Source organism: Puma concolor, chromosome B2 (assembly GCF_028749965.1).
Source record: "Puma concolor isolate L17-30 chromosome B2, mPumCon1.1.hap2, whole genome shotgun sequence".
NCBI classification, from domain to species: domain Eukaryota; kingdom Metazoa; phylum Chordata; class Mammalia; order Carnivora; family Felidae; genus Puma; species Puma concolor.
The window spans coordinates 20,497,146-20,515,361 of record NC_141671.1 but is presented as its reverse complement, the minus strand read 5'-3'; the positions used below and the strand labels follow the sequence as shown (position 1 = coordinate 20,515,361).

Below are 18,216 nucleotides of genomic sequence, written 5' to 3'. Positions count from 1 at the left end.
TAAAGAAGGAAATTAGCAATTAAAGCAAAACCTTTGGATAAGATACTATGCTCCAAGTAATAGTTCACATCACACTTTAAAAATTATACAGGCGAGTCTCATTTTCTCTAGATATTAATATAGTAATTCCTCTATTCAAACTTCTAAGCAACCAAAAACAATGTCTACTCTCCAATTGCCTGGTAAAGACTAATATCGCTAAACATAATGCCATTCTCATTCCCACAGCAAACGTCAAAAGCTAACTTAGTGTTTATTTTTTATCTTTGTGTTTACTTATCAAAGAAGTAAATATGCTTTTATTGTTTTTATATGTATTATGGATATGATTTTTAAAGCCCATGACAGTCTATGAGTAACATCTTCAACATTAAAGTTGATCTTTAATTGCACAAAAAAAACTAATGCTCCCTTAAATACTAATACAATTTAAAATATACTTGCTAAGGATGTTTTAAAATAAACTCAAACAACTATAAGTTACTTTTAAAAAAGCTAGATTTGGGGCGCCTGGGTGGCGTGGTCGGTTAAGCGTCGACTTCAGCCAGGTCACGATCTCGCGGTCCGTGAGTTCGAGCCCCGCGTCGGGCTCTGGGCTGATGGCTCAGAGCCTGGAGCCTGTTTCCGATTCTGTGTCTCCCTCTCTCTCTGCCCCTCCCCCGTTCATGCTCTGTCTCTCTCTGTCCCAAAAATAAATAAACGTTGAAAAAAAAAAAAAAAAAAAAAAGCTAGATTTGTCAGAGACTATAGAAAGGATGATATGCTTTAGCAACAGCATTTCTTAGGTTAAAAGATGTTTCCTTCCTTTGGAAATCATTTTAATTTAAAAAGTCTTTGGGGAGTTGTTCAATGGATTTCAAGTTTCAGTTATACAAGATGAGTAAGTTCTAGAGACTCACTATAGGACATAGTGCCTAGAGTTAACAACATGGTGGCGTGCACTTAAAAATTTCTTAAGAGGGTAGATACCATGTTATACATTTTTAACCACACACACACACACACACACACACACACACACACACACACACACACACATACACACACACACAGAGGCAGACACATGGAAACTTGTAGAGATGACAGATATATGTATTACCTTGATTATTAGGTGATGGTATCATAGGTATATGCATATGTCCCAACTCATCAAATTGTGTAATGTTAAACATGTGTAGTTTTTTTTTGTATAAAAATTATACCTCAATACAGCTGTTTAAAAAAAAAAGAAATAAAGAAGTCTTTGGGATTATAAAAAGCTGGAAAACATCATTTTTTGTTAGTCTGAAAAAAAGTCATGAGGACTCTGTAGATGACTGTCAGTTTCTCTTTGGATTTATATAAACTGAAAAATGAATTCCAAGTACAGGGTGAGGAGAGAGCAGAGTTAGGACAACTAAACACATTTATGATGAAAAAATTATCCTAGAAAAGACTGTCTTTCACAACCCCAATGGGGACTAAAATTCAGACTAGTTCAGTAAAGAGGATGGATAAGGATAATTTTGACAAAACTGTCTTCATGGCTTAAAATGGCAAGACTTAGTCACTTGATCACTTCTCCTTTGCTGATCACAGAGATTAAGCAGGCCATCTTTAGTAATTTAAATATGGATCCAGGTTCTGAATACAACTTGTAACTAACCACACTCAGGCATCAAAGAACATTTGTTTTACAGTGCACCCGCCAAATTTCTAAAGAGAAAAAGCATAATTTTAAAAAGTTTTACTGTATTTCTTTTCCTTTACCTGTTTCTTCTTCTTTATATATTGTTCTTCCTTCCCACACTATGTTTCAATCACTGCCATCTCTGAGTTAAGACTTTTTAAGACATCTTGCAGGACACCCTTGAGATCTGACTTTCTTTATAAATCATGCTTCAAATGATCTTGAATGTAGAAGAAACAAAAACCTGAGTAACTACTTTCCACATGTGTAGGCATGGATACAGAGTACCATTCAAATAAATCTGATCCCCCTTAAGCTTCTCCTCCCTCCACATCTTTCAATCAAGCCCCAAACTGCCCACAATGGACTACTATTTCATTCCAGAAATAGACCATGGACTTTCAAACACCTCTACCTTATGTTAATGATGTTCTTTCAGCCTGATGTCTTCTTTCTCTAGGTCAGGGTTTGAAATAAGCTTTAGCGTTCCTTCCTTTGTGATACCCTCTCTAATTCCCCAGCTGGGAGAGAACAGAACTGAAAAGGCAAGACTCAAATCTTACTTATCTCTCCGTTCTTGGGATCCGGCATGCTCTGCACCCTTAAAAAGGAACCAAACAAATTGGCCCTTCGTCTGGAAGTCCTGAAACCCCAGCTTGCAATCACTCTGTCTACCTGACTATGATTTTTCAAATGTACTGTGGTGGTGGCAAACTTTGTGAGCAAAACTAAAAATCTTACAGAAAACAGGTTGAGTAGGATGTGCAAATATTGATTATATATTTACACGAGAGAATAAAACTTCTAGAAGACCTCTTTCCTGCTTTTGTTAGTATCAAAAATTTCTCCCCAACCATATTCTGCTGAGATGTTTGTAATTTAGCAAAATGCCTGGCATATTGCAGTGACTCAAAAAAATTATAGCTACCCTTATGAGAAAGCAGTACAGCATGGTGCTTTCCCTATGCTTTGGATTTTTGACAGATCTGAGTGCACGACCCAGCTTTGCTAACTGATTAGCTGAAGAACCTTAAGCAAATTCTTTTAACCTTTTTTTTTTTTTTTTTTTTTTTTTTTTAATTTTTTTTTTTTTTTTTTTCAACGTTTATTTATTTTTGGGACAGAGAGAGACAGAGCATGAACGGGGGAGGGGCAGAGAGAGAGGGAGACACAGAATCGGAAACAGGCTCCAGGCTCCGAGCCATCAGCCCAGAGCCCGACGCGGGGCTCGAACTCACGGACCGTGAGATCGTGACCTGGCTGAAGTCGGACGCTTAACCGACTGCGCCACCCAGGCGCCCCTCTTTTAACCTTTTTGAACTTCAGGTTGTACATCTTTAAAAGGGAGGGGGGGTGGTAAAAAATGTGCTATCATAGAATTTTTGTTAGTACTACATGAAATAAATGTAAAAACATCTGGCATATAGTTAAGACCACCAATGTTAACTATTACCCAACTTTTTTTTTTTTTTTTTTTAACGTTTATTTATTTTTGGGACAAAGAGAGACAGCATGAACGGGGGAGGGGCAGAGAGAGAGGGAGACACAGAATCGGAAACAGGCTCCAGGCTCTGAGCCCTCAGCCCAGAGCCCGACGTGGGGCTCGAACTCACGAATCGCGAGATCGTGACCTGAGCTGAAGTCGGACGCTTAACCGACTGAACCACCCAGGCGCCCCAACTATCACCCAACTTTTTAGAACTACTGCTAGTGCGATATGGTCGGCTGCTGGGAGACTCACTCCTCTGATGTGCAGTTGGAAATATGAATCTGGACTTCCAACCCGGACTTCTCTTCTGAAATCCAGATCTCTATTTCCAAATGCTTCTTTGAAAGCATTTCTACTCATGAGTTCCACTGGCACCTCATTTCAAAAATGTTCAAAGCTGGGAGTGCCTGGGTGGCTAAGTCAGTTAAGCCTCCGACTCTTGATTTTGGCTCAGGTCATGATCTCAGGGGTTCATGAGTTCCAGCCTCGCAATGGACTCCATGCTCTCAGTGTGTAGCCTGGTTGCAATTCTCTCTCTCTGCCCCTCCCCCATGCTCTCTCTCTCTCAAAATAGATAAACTTAAATAAATAAATAAAAGTCCAAAGTTGAACTATGTTCACCTCCAAACAAACCTGCCCTTCCTATATTCCCAATCTCACTTATGGTATTGAGCGGAAAATCTGTAAATTATCTTAGATTCTTTCCTTTTCCTCAAATTTACGTTTTGCCAAGGTTCCTGTTGACTCTACATCTGTAAATGTATTTAAAATCTGTTTCTGAACCTACCATTAGCAGCTGTTTTCTCTTGCCTAGATTACTAGGCATCACTAGATTACTGTTTATAATCTCTTCTTCCCTTTCTGATCCCTCTTTCAAATTGCTCAACATGAATACCCACTATGCTATACCTCTGATTAAGGCCCTATACATTACAAGCTGGGTGATTCTCTGGACTCTCATAGCATTTTATAAAATTTTTTACAAATACCTAAATCATAACAGCATAACTTTTTGCTTTTATGGTTGCTTCTCTTAGAAGCTTCTGAAATCTTTAGGGGAAGAGAAGATATCATCTTCATTATGTTTCAACACATAACAAAAGTGTAAAATATGAAATGAAGGAGTCTATTGCACTCTAGTAAGCACCAATTTAATCAACAGAATTCTGCTCCTTTCCAACAATTTGCCACTTTCAACACACCTATTGGCAATCTTAGGAGCCGCAGATCTGTGCCAGACATGTAGAGTTAAATCCCTTCAGCACTGTCACTTCTTGGACATCTGTGCCAAAATATTGACATCTCCACTGAAATTTCCCACAAAGCATCTGAAATGAACATGGAAATAAATTCATTTCTTTTGCTTACTTGAGGTACCAGTTCCAGAAAATCTGCCTTGCAAGCTTTGCATTTAGAACGCAGTTTTATTAATCAGAACATCACTGGTCAGATCACATGACTGATGAAGGAAGACACTGTAAACTCTGATACCCAATAACTGTGATCCTAATGTGTGAAACCTTCCGTTTCAGACATTAATGATGGATATCAATCAATATCCACAGAACCTAGGCCAATGTCCTTTCGATGCAGGAAAAATAAAATCCAGCATAGAATTAAACCTGTTTTCAAACTAAATGATCAACATTTTGCTCTGCTTTAGACATTCACAGTAACCCTTAAACTAAGAACAAAAAACCCCACAGGTGTGAATCACTGCCTGGGGCCTCTCCTGTTCTTAAAGTCAACACATATATTTAACTTTAGTTACTTGTTGGTACAAAGCAACTGCTAAAATGGGAAAAGGCAGAATTTTCAGTATATACTGACATCTAAAAATTATAAATAACTGGTAATTACATTGGTTTGCAATGACCGACTTAAGTTAAAAATCTTTCAGTTCATTTCTTAATCTAGTTCTTTTCCAGTCTTTAGAAGAAAAATCTCCCACTACTAAAGGGTAGAATATGAGGAAATTACATTACAGTGTAAATAACCTGAACATACTTCACTCTGTATTTTGTCATACTCGTTGTTACAAATAAAATAATCTTGCCATTGTATCTACATTAACTGGACTCTATTAATTGTTCACCTATGGGTTATGGTTATAAAACAACAAAAAAAAAAGGGGGGGCTCATTTCTTTGTACACACTTCACTACATGAAGATCAAACAGGGTTACTCATTTTTGACAGTTACTCTATTTTTTTTCCAAGGGATAAATCTAAGCTTTGGATTTAATATAAAGAAATTAAGAACAGGGGCGCCTGGGTGGCGCAGTCGGTTAAGCGTCCGACTTCAGCCAGGTCACGATCTCGCGGTCCGTGAGTTCGAGCCCCGCGTCAGGCTCTGGGCTGATGGCTCGGAGCCTGGAGCCTGTTTCCGATTCTGTGTCTCCCTCTCTCTCTGCCCCTCCCCCGTTCATGCTCTGTCTCTCTCTGTCCCAAAAAAAAAAATAAATAAAAACGTTGAAAAAAAAAATTAAAAAAAAAAAAAAAAAAGAACAAATAACACTCATCCAAATTATTTTCAAATGCTGCCGTATCTCTCTCTTCCAAGGCCCAAACCGTCCCAAATCACTTAGGAAAACGTGAATCCAAAAATCTACCCTCGACATCGACATGTGAGACCCTAACTTAGAAGAAATGCATATATGCCCGACACTAAAAAAACCCACTGTCAGCACACCAAAGCATTCCACCTCCTTTCAGTATTTCTTTAAAAGAAAAATAAAAAGGCGGGGGAGAAAACTAAGCTGCAAAGACTGGAGAATCTGCATAACTTTTAGTGGAAGATTATGACATAAATTTAATAACCTGGCAAGAACGATCACCTTGCACCGCAAAGCAGATGGACAGCAGAAGACCCTAAGTACTTTATCTAACGCAGAACCCGGAAGTAGCTCTTCACTCAAAAGCAGTCTTGGGAACCCAGGCGACTGCCAGTTCTCCAGAGGCCCCTCACTAGTCTAAAAGGCCCTCCTGGAAGTGGTCTCACTCCTGAGTCCACAGACCGGGGCCTGAGGGGGTTCTAGCCTGCTGCAGGGAGCAAAGGGGACAAGGAGGGACACACACTCCTCCCTAGAAACCGTGCCAGGTTTCCGTTCTTTAAAAAAGGAAGTCATCCCCGCCCTCCATCCTGCCCTCAATCCCCTCGCCGCACGCTCGTTATAGATGAGGAAGGTAAGCTGTGTCCAGGTTCTCTGGGGAGGGGAGGGTCTGGGTCCCGAACACGGCGAAGAGCCGGGGGTACACGTCCACTCCAGAGCCATTAAGCCACCTGAAAAGGTGACCCCAGCCCGGGTGGCGCCTGCCAGACGGAGCGGTCTCCCCCTCCCCAGGTCGCCATCACCTCCTTCTCCTCTCCGCCTACCCCTGCACTTTCCACAGCGGCCGCCGCCTCCTCGCAAGGTGTTCGCCTGGCCTGCGCCCGCGCGCCACTTCCGCCTACGTGTCCCCGCGCGCGTGCGCAGCTGTGCGGCCCCGCCCCCTCCCCGGCCTGGGGTCTCTAACGGCGAGGGCGCGGTTACCTTTCGCGCATGCTCTGTCTTCTCAGGAACATCGGTAGAGCGCAGCCAAGGTGGGCACCGCGGTGCCGCGAGCGCGTTCCTGCGCCCACTAAAATTTGCTTAGGAGCGGGGAGCGCCGATCGGGTAGAGTGTTCTTATCCTTTGATCGGTCCTCGCTTGTTGCTGGTCTCTGAGCCTCTGCAGCCTCCGGGTTGCTTCGGCCTCGTACTCCCGGGTCCCTCCCCCCGTGGGCCACCACGCTTGGGGCCACTTCCACTGCCATGGCCCTTTGCTGATATTTGGGAAGGAAGACTAGTGGAGAATGTTGAACCCGGAATTAGAAACACTGGGGTTCCCTCTTCCCTCCTCTTGATCCAGATGAGATGGCATAGTCACCCTACCTGTCTCTATTATGTTCTTGCCTGACTTGCACCTGCTTTCTGGTGACAGCGGACTGAAGTCGCACTTGGGTTGCTTCTGACGTTATAATTCACCTTGTAGCTACAGCAACCCCAGGCCTTCCAACGTGACACGAAAGTTGACAGCATTGTTAACACAATGTCACTTACTGCTCAGAATGTACATACATCCCGTAGCTTTGCCAGCCATCAACACTAAACATTTATCCTGCATTTAGGGTTACATCTACGGTCGCTGAGATGTAATGACATGAACCCCAAGATGGGATAGCTGCGATAGCTTTAGGTAACACTAAGGTGGCCCGGAAGGCAAAGATTACTGTAAGGAAGCCAGAACATTTTTTGAGTGCATGATTTGGATACCCATAGAGGGATGGGTTGGATTAATGTATATGTTAACATCAAGTCAGTTTCGCACAGCTTTGACAATTTCACAGGCATTATACAGAAAGGGCAACATTTGTATTTTGTCTTGGGTGTGAGGGTTTATATCAAAGACTGGCAGATATCTCCTAGTATAAGCGAGGTGAGTGTGGCTAGGCATTTTTATTTAATCCTTACCAACCTGGTACAAGGTCAGTGTTATCAGCATTTTATAAATGTTGAAATTAGGACTTAGAGAATTTTAATTTCCCACTGAGACAGTAAATGACAAAGCCATTAACGATGCCATACTGTTACCTGAATAATGTGGACTTAAAGGCATTTGAACAACAGTTCTTTATTGAGCACCCATTAAATGGGCATATGCAGAGTTTGTATACATAATCCATAAATTACAAGTATGGGTTCCTTGCCCTCAAGGAGTTGTGGGCACAAAAGAAAAGGTAAATGTCAGCATAGAACAACTTCTTGTACAAGAGACATCATAAGTTACCCTCTACTTCTGCCTGGACAATTACCATAGCCTTTCTGACAGGACTTTCTACTTCCCGTTTATTTCTCTACTTCCAGTTTCCATTCAGCAGCTTGCTGTTTGCGCCTCCCCCATGTATTATGAGAGCAGAGATTTTGTCTCAGTCACAGCTCTATTGCCATCATCTAGAACAGAGTGCTTGGTACAGTCTGCACTCAGTAAATAGTTGCTGAGTGAATTACCAAGATGCAATGCCAAATGAGGGTTAGGACAGGAGTATGGAAATCCAGAAAAAGTAAAGTATTGGCTGGCATGGCTTATGAAAGCCTCTTCTAAAGGGCAGAACCTAGATGATGAGGATTCCTATGGCTTTGAAATGGGGGAAAGGGGAGGGAAGGCAGTCCGAGCAGAATCAACCAAAATAAACAGAGACATTAAACAGGCAGTAATCAGATTTACAGTAATGCTAATATGCTGATCTCCATGAGCAAAACTAAGACAGGAAAGCAGCTAATAACTGGTGTGTGAAAATTCAGCCTTGCCTCACCGAGGGCTCATGTATCATTTCCCTCTTTACTAGCAAATTCCATCCTTCCTAGATCGTATCCATTAGCTATTATCAATTCCAGACAGACTGGCAAATACATTTAGAGCATAGTTGGAATTTGTTTTAAGCTATGAAAAAGAAAATACTGAAAATGACATGGAATTTAATGTCTGGACGTCCTCAAAACCCAAACCAGACCAACCCAAACCAAACCAGAAAAACAACCCAGGGAATTGGGAATCATGAGGTCTGCATCCAGGAGGCTATGGAAGCTGGTGGAGGACTCATAGCTGTTTTTCTTGGACAAGCTGGGGTTTGCACATTATCTACCTGGATGACTGTTCAGGGAATCACTAAACACATTTAAAGGAAGAACAGCAATCATTTAACAGAAAGCAGAAAAGAGGAGAAAAGGTGAAATGTAGCAGTTGTCAAAAAAAAAAAAAAAAGGGGGGGATCTGGGGACAGACATGTACAGAGGGAGGGTCATGTGAAGACAGCCAGAGAGAGGAGAGGAGCCTCAGAAGACACCAATCCTACTAGTACCTTGATCCTGAACTTCTAGCCTCCAGAACTCTGAGGAAATAAATTTCTGTGGCTTAAGCCACCCATTCTCTGGTATTTTGTTACGACAGCCCTAGCAAAGAAATACAGCCAGTGCAATATTTTTACATGTCAGATGTGAGGTGAATGACAGACTGAGTAGTACTTGTTACTGAGTCGGTTTTTAACAAGTGCTGACTCCATTACATCACTGTGATGCCCTAGTGATGACCACTGTGGGAAACTGAAGATGTGCAGCAATGAACTGACTGTCGACTCCTAAGAAATTCATAGTCCTATTGTGTCAAAAGCCTGTGGTGTCTTGACTCATGTTCTGAGCATCACCTCCAATTTTGGACTTGGTTGCGGGGTCGGTTTCATGCAAACTTGTCACTTTTCCCTGATGGCTTCCTTTCTCTATCATTCTTTGCTGTCTGCCCGGAGTCTCCTCTAAAAGTTTGCTAACTCCCATGACAACAACGCACTCCTGGGTTGGCCTTCAACCAACGGTGACAGTCCCCGATGGGTAAAGCCTCCTGCTCTTACCCTTTAGTGAGGCAGTTCTGGAGGGCCATTCTGTGTGCTTCTCAAGAGGTCCTGGGGAAACTGCATCCTGGTTGCCCAGAGCAGCAACTTTCAAACTGCGTTCTTAGACCATTTCCTATACCTTCCTTTCATTCCTGCACTGCTTCTCACTGGGATCATCTTCCAGATGGCCTGGGCACACACATGCAGCTGTCTTAGGTTACGCTTTTTAGGGAAACCAAGCTAAGAAAGTTAGTGTAGGAAGAAAGTCTCAAATGCAGCCCCTCAGGTGACTCACTAGTCAGATGGCGACACCGATACGTCCGGGTGTGCTGGGGTATCACCATCACTAAGGCTCTTCTTAGATGTGGTGGACAGAAGGTGAAGATAAAACACTGGTCTGCATGGTAGCTCTAGCATTTGAGTGGGAAGAGATAAGGACACTTAGAAGATGGCAGAATTCGCTGGCTTTTTTTTTTTTTTAATTTTTTTTTCAATGTTTTTATTTATTTTTGGGACAGAGAGAGACAGAGCATGAACGGGGTAGGGGCAGAGAGAGAGGGAGACACAGAATCGGAAACAGGCTCCAGGCTCCGAGCCATCAGCCCAGAGCCTGACGCGGGGCTCGAACTCACGGACCGCGAGATCATGACCTGGCTGAAGTCGGACGCTTAACCGACTGCGCCACACAGGCGCCCCCCTTTTTTTTTTTTTTTTTAAACTTTCATGGTCAGCCAGCTCTCAGCTCAGGGCTCACTGGGAGATGTATCAGCATTTAAGGAGACCCTCATCTCTTGCAGCCACAGGACAGGGTGCTAAAATCATGTTCAAGATTTAATTCTAAGGGTGGCAGAGCTTCTTGGTAATCCAATGTGTATCTTTGACAGATCTCTAATGTTAGGGTCAGGGGAGGAGAAGGATCCTGAGACTAAGAAGGGGAAAGTTACGTGGGTGATCTTGGGAACCTTAAACCTGGAAACTCCCTTAATCCCTTTGGGTTAGTAGAAGCAACCCTTACCCCCGCCCCCCACCTCCAACACACACACCCTTGTTTAGGGAAAATCACTCCCACCCCCACCTGAAGACCATGAAAAGACCTCATCAGAGACAGGTGCTTGACAGGGTCATGCTTATCATCAAGATCTGCTCCAATCTCTCCTCATTGCCTCCAGACTAAAAATTAGGGTGGGCTCTTATTATAGCCTTAGTGGGGAAGTGCAGTCCCTTCTTTGGCAGGAAATGGTTTTGTCACCCAAAGAATCACTAGATCTAGCCGATAAGAACCGGCAGCAATCCAGAGGACACAGGCTAGAATCTGGGAGTGGTTATTGCAGGTATTGGATTTTGTGGGGTAGGGAAAGGGGACAAAATATCAGGCTGGATAATGGAGGGTTTAATGACATATTAGTAGTCTCCATGATTCAATTTAATAGCTGGGCAAGGTCAACTAGAGGCAGTCCCCATGCCCTGCTGAGATGGTTCACTGAAGCTTAAATGCAGTGGAAGCCCCCAGTAAATGAAACAGGGTTGGCAAAATGGTCTTGACAGAATATTGAGGAAGGAATCAGGGAGGTGGTATTTTTGGAGTGAATTTTTAATGGGAGAGCAAAGAACCCGACATGTGACTATATTGCCTGGGAAGGCTAGGTGGGCACTGCCCTCAATAAAGCAATAATGAATATTCTTTGAGAAGTTTAGGGTCCTCTATAAGCCCAGGCTGAAGTAGGAGATGCTTCCATGGAACAAGGATCCCGAATAATCAGCGGAGGATGACAGGGGTGAGAGGATTCCAGAAGAGCAAAAGCCCTGTGGTAGCATTTAGCCAACAGAAGGTGGATACAATTACTAAAACTAGTAGCAAAACCAGAGTGGCATCGGGTTGCCTTGGTCTGCAGGCTCACAGTCAAAGTCTTTCTAACAGTAAGGCAGATGTGTATTTAAGCATATTGTTCACCTTGAGTAGCCATAAAAACAAACAGAAGAAGTAGTGAGCAAAAGGCTGACATTAACTGCCTTAATACGAGTAACCTCACATTCAGACCCATCAAATGAGGGGGAAGCCAGGTCCCTTGAGGAAGAACCCTGCAATGCCACTACAAATTACCTACAATAAATGTTCCCAACACATTCCCCAAGGGACCAAAAGCCATTTGCCCAAGGAGAAGCACACTGTGGAAAGTGAATTACACAGGGACTAAATCTGCGTCATAGTGTGTCCACTGCGTCTATGGATTCCCCCAGGTATAATTGGTACTGACATGCTTAGCAACTGATAGATCCCTCTCTGACCTGTTGTAAGAGTTCTTATGCTAGGAAGGGCCAAGGTAAAACTCCTGAAATCATTTCACCTCCTTGGACCAGAATAAAAAACCGGAAGCTTATTGCACCTGAGAGGGATTGTAGAGATTGCATCAGTAAACACTTAAAACATGTAGAGATGATGATCTCTGTCATAACCCATTCAATTCATCTTTTTGGTATTTGAAAAAATTAGTAGTAGCATGGTGTATTTTGGTACATTTTGGAAACTTAACCAAGCGATAGCTCCAATAACAGCTGCTCTTGTGCCAGATGTGATATTTTTATTAAAATAGCTAAAACAGCCTTTCATACTTGTTATATGGTTACTGAGCTGGCAAATGTCCCATCCATAAAGCAGAACAAAAGCACTTCACTCCTTTGTGAAAAAGACTTAAGTACATATTCACTGTCTTTTTCCAGGGATAGGATAACTTTTCTGCTTTCCGTCAATATGGAGTCTTGCAGGAACCTTGACTGTCACGACATCCTCTATATCATTGACATCATGCTCATTGGACAGAGATAACAGGAGGCAAGTGCTGGATATTCTAGGAAGATATTCTAGGGAGAGTGCCACAGAGTGGGAGATAAAACCTATGAGGATTTAGAATCTGCCTGACTTGGGGGTATCTAATGGTTTAGGGGCTGGTGGCATCCTCTCTTAGTTTGGTTTCACCTGAAATAAGACCTGAGACAAGAACTTGTGTGCAGGTAATTTCTTTGGAAAGCCATCTCAGGAAGCAGAGGGCAAACAAGAAGGAGAGGAAGAGGGAGAATGAGAGGCAGTACTGGGGTTCATATAGAGGTGGTTGGTCCAGACAACAGCGCTCAGTTCTCTCAGGAATGCAAAGTGTTAAGGACCGGAGTTTGGATTTCGGAACATACATGAGCCCTGTCTAAAAGACACCGATAGTTTCAAGGGAGACCCTGGGGCAGGAAGCAGAGAGACTCACAGGGTCTGCTTGAGCTGAAACATTGCAAGTGAAAAGTGGATCTGAGCTCCCACAAACATGTTCAACAAAGCTGTGGCTTAAGTCAGAGATTTGCTGATGGAATGTCATGTTGTGGGGCACAGAAGCACTGGCTACATCCTTTCAAGTGAAGGAAAATGTATTGCACTTTGCAGTTCCTATTGAAGAGAGAGAGAGAGAAAGAGAGAGGGAGAGAGAGAGAGAGAAATTGCACTGATGACTCCTTGATTTGGGAGGCCACATATACCACATTTAGGAATGCTGCGTCAATTCATTCATTAGATGACTCAAAAAACCTTCAGCTCTGAATGTGGCCCAGATCTGCTCTGTAGCAGATCCAGGCAGTACTGAAGTATAAACTTTTCTGCACTTGACCTGTGTGACCCAGTAGATTCATCGGGGCTGGAGGCATCTATTGTAGATAACAATGTTAACTGGAACCTCTGGAAAACAATAGAAGATCCAAGGTGTAGGCTACAGAAAACTGCTTGATTTTGATAAGCTCCTGCAATACTCCTGGGGGCTGGTAGAGACTGGGTTTTAACTGTGGGATATCAAGTGGCTATGAAAGCACTGGTGCCCATCATGAGCTAGCTGTTGTCAAATTCAGACCCACTGAGTCATAAGGGTAGGCAAGTAGAATAGCAATCTGCTGTAAGAGGAAAATGGTACATTAAGGATCAGGCCTGAGGAGGTCCAGAGGGCAACGTAAGTTAGATATCACCTACCTCTATTGCCCCAGTGCCTCTCAGTCAGCTCACATCTATGGCCTTAGGACAGGCTTCTGAAGATGAAGTAATGAAAGAGACAACAATAGCAAGAGCAACAACACAGACCTTATGCATGCATTGGTTGGCTAAATAGCTTGGTTTGAGCTGAAAATGTATTATTGTTTTTCTGTAGCCTTACTCAGGGATGGCCCTAAGAAGACATTTGAGTGAAATGCCCCCATTGGACGGAGATGTGAGCACTTGATTGTGTACTTAGTGTGGAGGGAGAAATGGCCGCTCCCTCCTAACTAGTGTCTATTTCTGGTCAGGGGTGAAGATGGTACAAAATCAGCAGATTGGAGACAAGGAGCTTTGGAGGAGGCATGTGGATAGATCTAAGGGTGTCTGCACAAAGTTCATGAACCTTTGTATATTATTTTTATGCCCCATATAGAATCTTTATCACAGAGGAGGCACTCAGCAAGCAAGTCCAATGTGTGTTAGTTAGCCTTTGTCCTCAGCTGATTCAGTGCTTGCCTGATACTCTCATGAACAGAGGAGCCATCATGTTAAGGATGGGGTGCATGTCTGGCTCCACAGCAAAAGCTCCTGCTTACTAAAGCTTGTATAGCTCTTGGAATGTCCAGTGTGTCAGCAGCAAAGATTGATAGTAAATCCTGAAAGGAGAGCAGCCAGCCACTTGATTGATTACAGAAAAGCCTGTCTTTCCTGGAGAGTGAAGGGATTTATCCTTTAGGAATTGACACCTTCCTTGTTATGGATTGGTCCTGTTCCCAATGCCTCTGCCAGCACTACCATCTGATGGACTTACAAGATACCTGATTTTCTGACACATTGCCTTTGAGTAAGGGACCGACTTTATGGTAAAGAGGTGTCACAATGGGTACACGACCATGGGTTCTATGGGTCCTACTGTATATTGCATCCCCTGGAGGCAGCTGGCCTAATAGGACATTGGCATGGTCCATCATATCTCCCATTCAGGAATCCTGATCGAATTGGAAGGCCATCATCCCGGATACTTACATGCACAAAACAAAAACAGCTGATAGATATGATCTTGTGCCCCCAAAGAGCTAGAATATATGAGTCTGGGAACCAAGAAGTGGAAATAATATTGGCCTTTCTCACACTGCCTCCCAGTGACTTAACTGCAGAATTTCTGCTTCCTATTCTTCTACTAGAGGTTCTAATCTCCACAGAAGAACTCTCCTACCAGAGACCATAATAGGAGCCACTGAAACTGAAGTTATAACTACAGCTTGATTAGTTGGGTACCTCATACTAGTGGGGCGAACAGGTGGAGAAGAGACCTGGATTCTTCTCAGACCTGTTCATTACAAATGCTACTCTATTTAGTGAGGACAAGGAGAATCTGTGTCTACAAAGCTAGGGGATTCATTGAGGTGTTTCTTGGTGTTTCCATGCCCAAATTGGTGAAGGCAACTACAGCAATAATAGCCTCATGAGGGCAAAGCAACTAAAGGCTCAAATGTCTCAGTCACCCCACTAGGTAAGCAGTCAGCTGTGGTGCTGGCCAAGGGTGAAATATATCTAGAATGAAAGTTGGAAGAGGAAGAAGATGGCTGTCAACTATGGCCTCACATAAGTTGCTGCAGCGGGTTCTCTCGCTGATTCTACTAAGCCTTGGGAATTAGATATTCTGTAGAGATGCATATGTCTTCTCAATCTCACCGGATCACTTATTGCTGCCAGTGTCTGGCCTCAAGCTTACGTTGTGTTTTTTGCTTTCTGTTTTTCTGATGCGGCAGAGGCCTGACAGAGCAATGACCCTCCATTGGGGGATGGACACCTATGGATAGATACTCCTGCATTCTATCCCTCAGGACAATTTTAGGAGGCGTTTTGCTTCTCAGATTCTCAAATGTCCTGGGGAATCATCTTGCATAGTGTTAAGACTTAAGTTCTAGAATCAGACTAAATTTATATCCTTTTACTAGTACTTGCTTGTTGGGTATCTTTGGGCAAATTACTTAAATCTTCTAAATTCCAGTCTTCCAGTGTGTAAAATGATGATAATAGTACTCATCTGGTTAGTTGTAGTGTTAAGTGAAAAAGGATTAAATGTTGCCAAATGGTTAGCACAATGGGTATCATCTGGTAAGCCCTCAGTAAATGTTAGCTTTATTTATTATTATTATTATTATTATTATTATTAACTTTTTTATTTAGAGAGAGAGAGAGTGAATGGGGGAGAAGGGCAGTGGGGGAGAGAGAGAGAGAGAGAGAGAGAGAGAGAGAGAGAGAATCCCAAGCAGACTCCATGCTCAATATGGAGTTCGATGCTTGATCCCATGACCCTGAGATCATGACCTGAGCCAAAATCAAGAGTTGGACGCTCAACTGATTGAGCCACCTAGGTGCCCCTATTATCATTTTTATTAAAAGCACTTTTATCGTAGGGGCGCCTGGGTGGCTCAGTCGGTTAGGCGACTGACTTCAGCTCAGGTCATGATCTCACAGCTCGTGAGTTCGAGCCCCGCGTCGGCCTCTGTGCTGACAGCTTGGAGCCTGGAGCCTGCTTCCGATTCTGTGTCTCCCTCTCTCTGCACCTCCCCTGCTCATACTCTGTCTCTCTCTGTCTCTCAAAAAATAAATAAATGTTAAAAAAATATTAAAAAAACACTTTTATTGTTAATTATTATATTCATATATTAAATATTATATCAATTATTAATTATTAATATTAATATATCATTGTTACTGGTGAGTCCTGTTCTCTGGACTTGGTTCCTGAGTTTGGCCAAGAAAGAATTCAGAGCCAAACTTGCAAGCAAGCAATCCTTTAATAGTGGCCAGAGTGAAAGTGCGCTCTCAAAGTGGGCGATTGGGCAGGCCCAGGGTTGTCTTATTTTTTATACTTGTATGGGTTATGGGTACAAATTAGGGCAGTCTCTGTCTGAGGTTGCCTCCAGTCATCTAAGAGATCTCTCCTACTAGTCGGGAGGGTGAGATTTTGGCCCTTCATGGTCCTTGTTGGAATTGTCACAGCAGTCATCCCCTGCAGGGAGGGTCAAAACCTCATTGCAAATGTATTACAATGAAGTTATTGGTTACTTTAGGGCAGCGATTATAGGGAAGAGCTCATGTGAGCTCCCCCAGGTTTTCCCTGACTTCAGTGAGGAGGTAGTTGGTGATTTCTGTCTTTTTCATGGTCAGAGAATCCAGTTCTCTGCACATACCTAGCTAGCTGCCTGCACTATATCATCATTTCTGTATTATTATTATCAGTTGCCTCTTTTCTATCTCTGCCATAAAGAGAAGCTTTGATAGCATTTTCAAGCTAGGCCACTCATTGGTAGATATGTAACTTCCAGTGCACTGAACAGAAAAACTACTTGATTCAATTTTTACCAAACATTCATTTAGTAAATAGTGATTGAGCCCTTATTATACATGTTGCTGGGCATTGTGGACATGTGCATGAGGAAGACAGATATGGATTCTTGCTCTCACAAAGCTCATAGTCTTGTGCTGGAGATAGTTACTTGCACAAGTAATTACAGTGTGATTAGTATTAATGATAAGAAAATTAGCTATAGGGTGTGATGGGAACTGTAGGCTATGTTAATAAGGCTCTGGTTATGCATTCAATTCCCCTGGAGGATGGTTGACTTCCAGGGCTACAAGGTTTGCTCTGCTCTTTCCCAAATGCACAGAGGTTCGCAGAGCTGGGCCACTTGTGGACATTGGCCCCCATACCCTTTCTTTCTCAGCATTAATACTTTGTGTGGTGCAAAATTGTACATGAAGAATTCGCACGTGTAATGGGATGGAGAAATATTTTACTTGTTCAGCCCCTAGTTTGCGAATCCCTTTTTGGACAAAGTTTTTTTGTTTTTTTTGTAATAAGTAATTTGATAAGCCCCTTACAAGATTATTCCTAAAATGCTTTCTATGGTGGGTTGATCTGTTTTTTGTTTTTTTTGTTTTTTTTTTTTTTAAGTAGGCGTCACACCCAGTGTGGGGGGCCAATGTGGGGCTTCCGCTCACAACCCTGAGATCAAGAACTGAGCCGACATCAAGAGTCAGAAGGGGCTCAACCAACTAGGCTACCCTGACACCCCTAGAGGGTTGGTCTTTTTAATATTCAGTTTCTTTTACTTCTTAGAGCAGTGCCACTAGAAATACAACGTACACTACATATGCATTTTATTTATTTATTTATTATTTTTTTAATGTTTATGTATTTTTGAGAGAGAGACAGAGAGACAGAGTGTGAGAGGGGGAGGGGCAGAGAGAGAGGGAGACACAGAATCCGAAGCAGGCTCCAGGCTCTGAGCTGTCAACAGAGCCCAATGCAGGGCTTGAACTCACTGACCATGAGATCATGACCTGACCCAAAGTTGGACACTTAATGGACTGAGCCACCCGGGCACCCCTACATATGCAATTTTAAATTTCCTGCTAGTTACACTAAAAAGGTAAAATGGAAAAAGTGAAATTAATTTTAATAATGTTTCATTTAACCCAATATAGACAAGAGAGTGTCATTTCAACAAGTGTTCAATATTGTTGAACAAAATTCAACTCAGCAGAAATTCAAATTTGAATTTTAATTTTCAAATTTGAAGATCTAATTGGCTTTATTAAGCCATTCACGAATTGTGCAGCATCCCGTGCAGCACCTGGA

The 18,216-nt window shown here is 42.8% G+C and overlaps 1 protein-coding gene across 8 annotated transcripts in view; it reads right to left on the bottom strand.

Annotated features, from left to right (window-relative positions):
• Positions 1–7,084, bottom strand: part of SLC35B3 (solute carrier family 35 member B3) — a 33,748-nt gene extending 26,664 nt beyond the window's left edge. The window contains exons 1-4 of one of the 8 annotated variants that reach the window (XM_086706315.1): positions 6,534–6,624; positions 4,361–4,486; positions 1,750–1,889; positions 1,100–1,212 (exon numbers count right to left, since the gene is read on the bottom strand). The gene's annotated coding sequence lies outside the window, so the exon portion shown is untranslated. The other 7 variants (XM_086706318.1, XM_086706320.1, XM_086706317.1 and 4 more) reach the window with 7 other exon arrangements.
• Between the last annotated feature and the right edge of the window lie 11,132 nt (positions 7,085–18,216).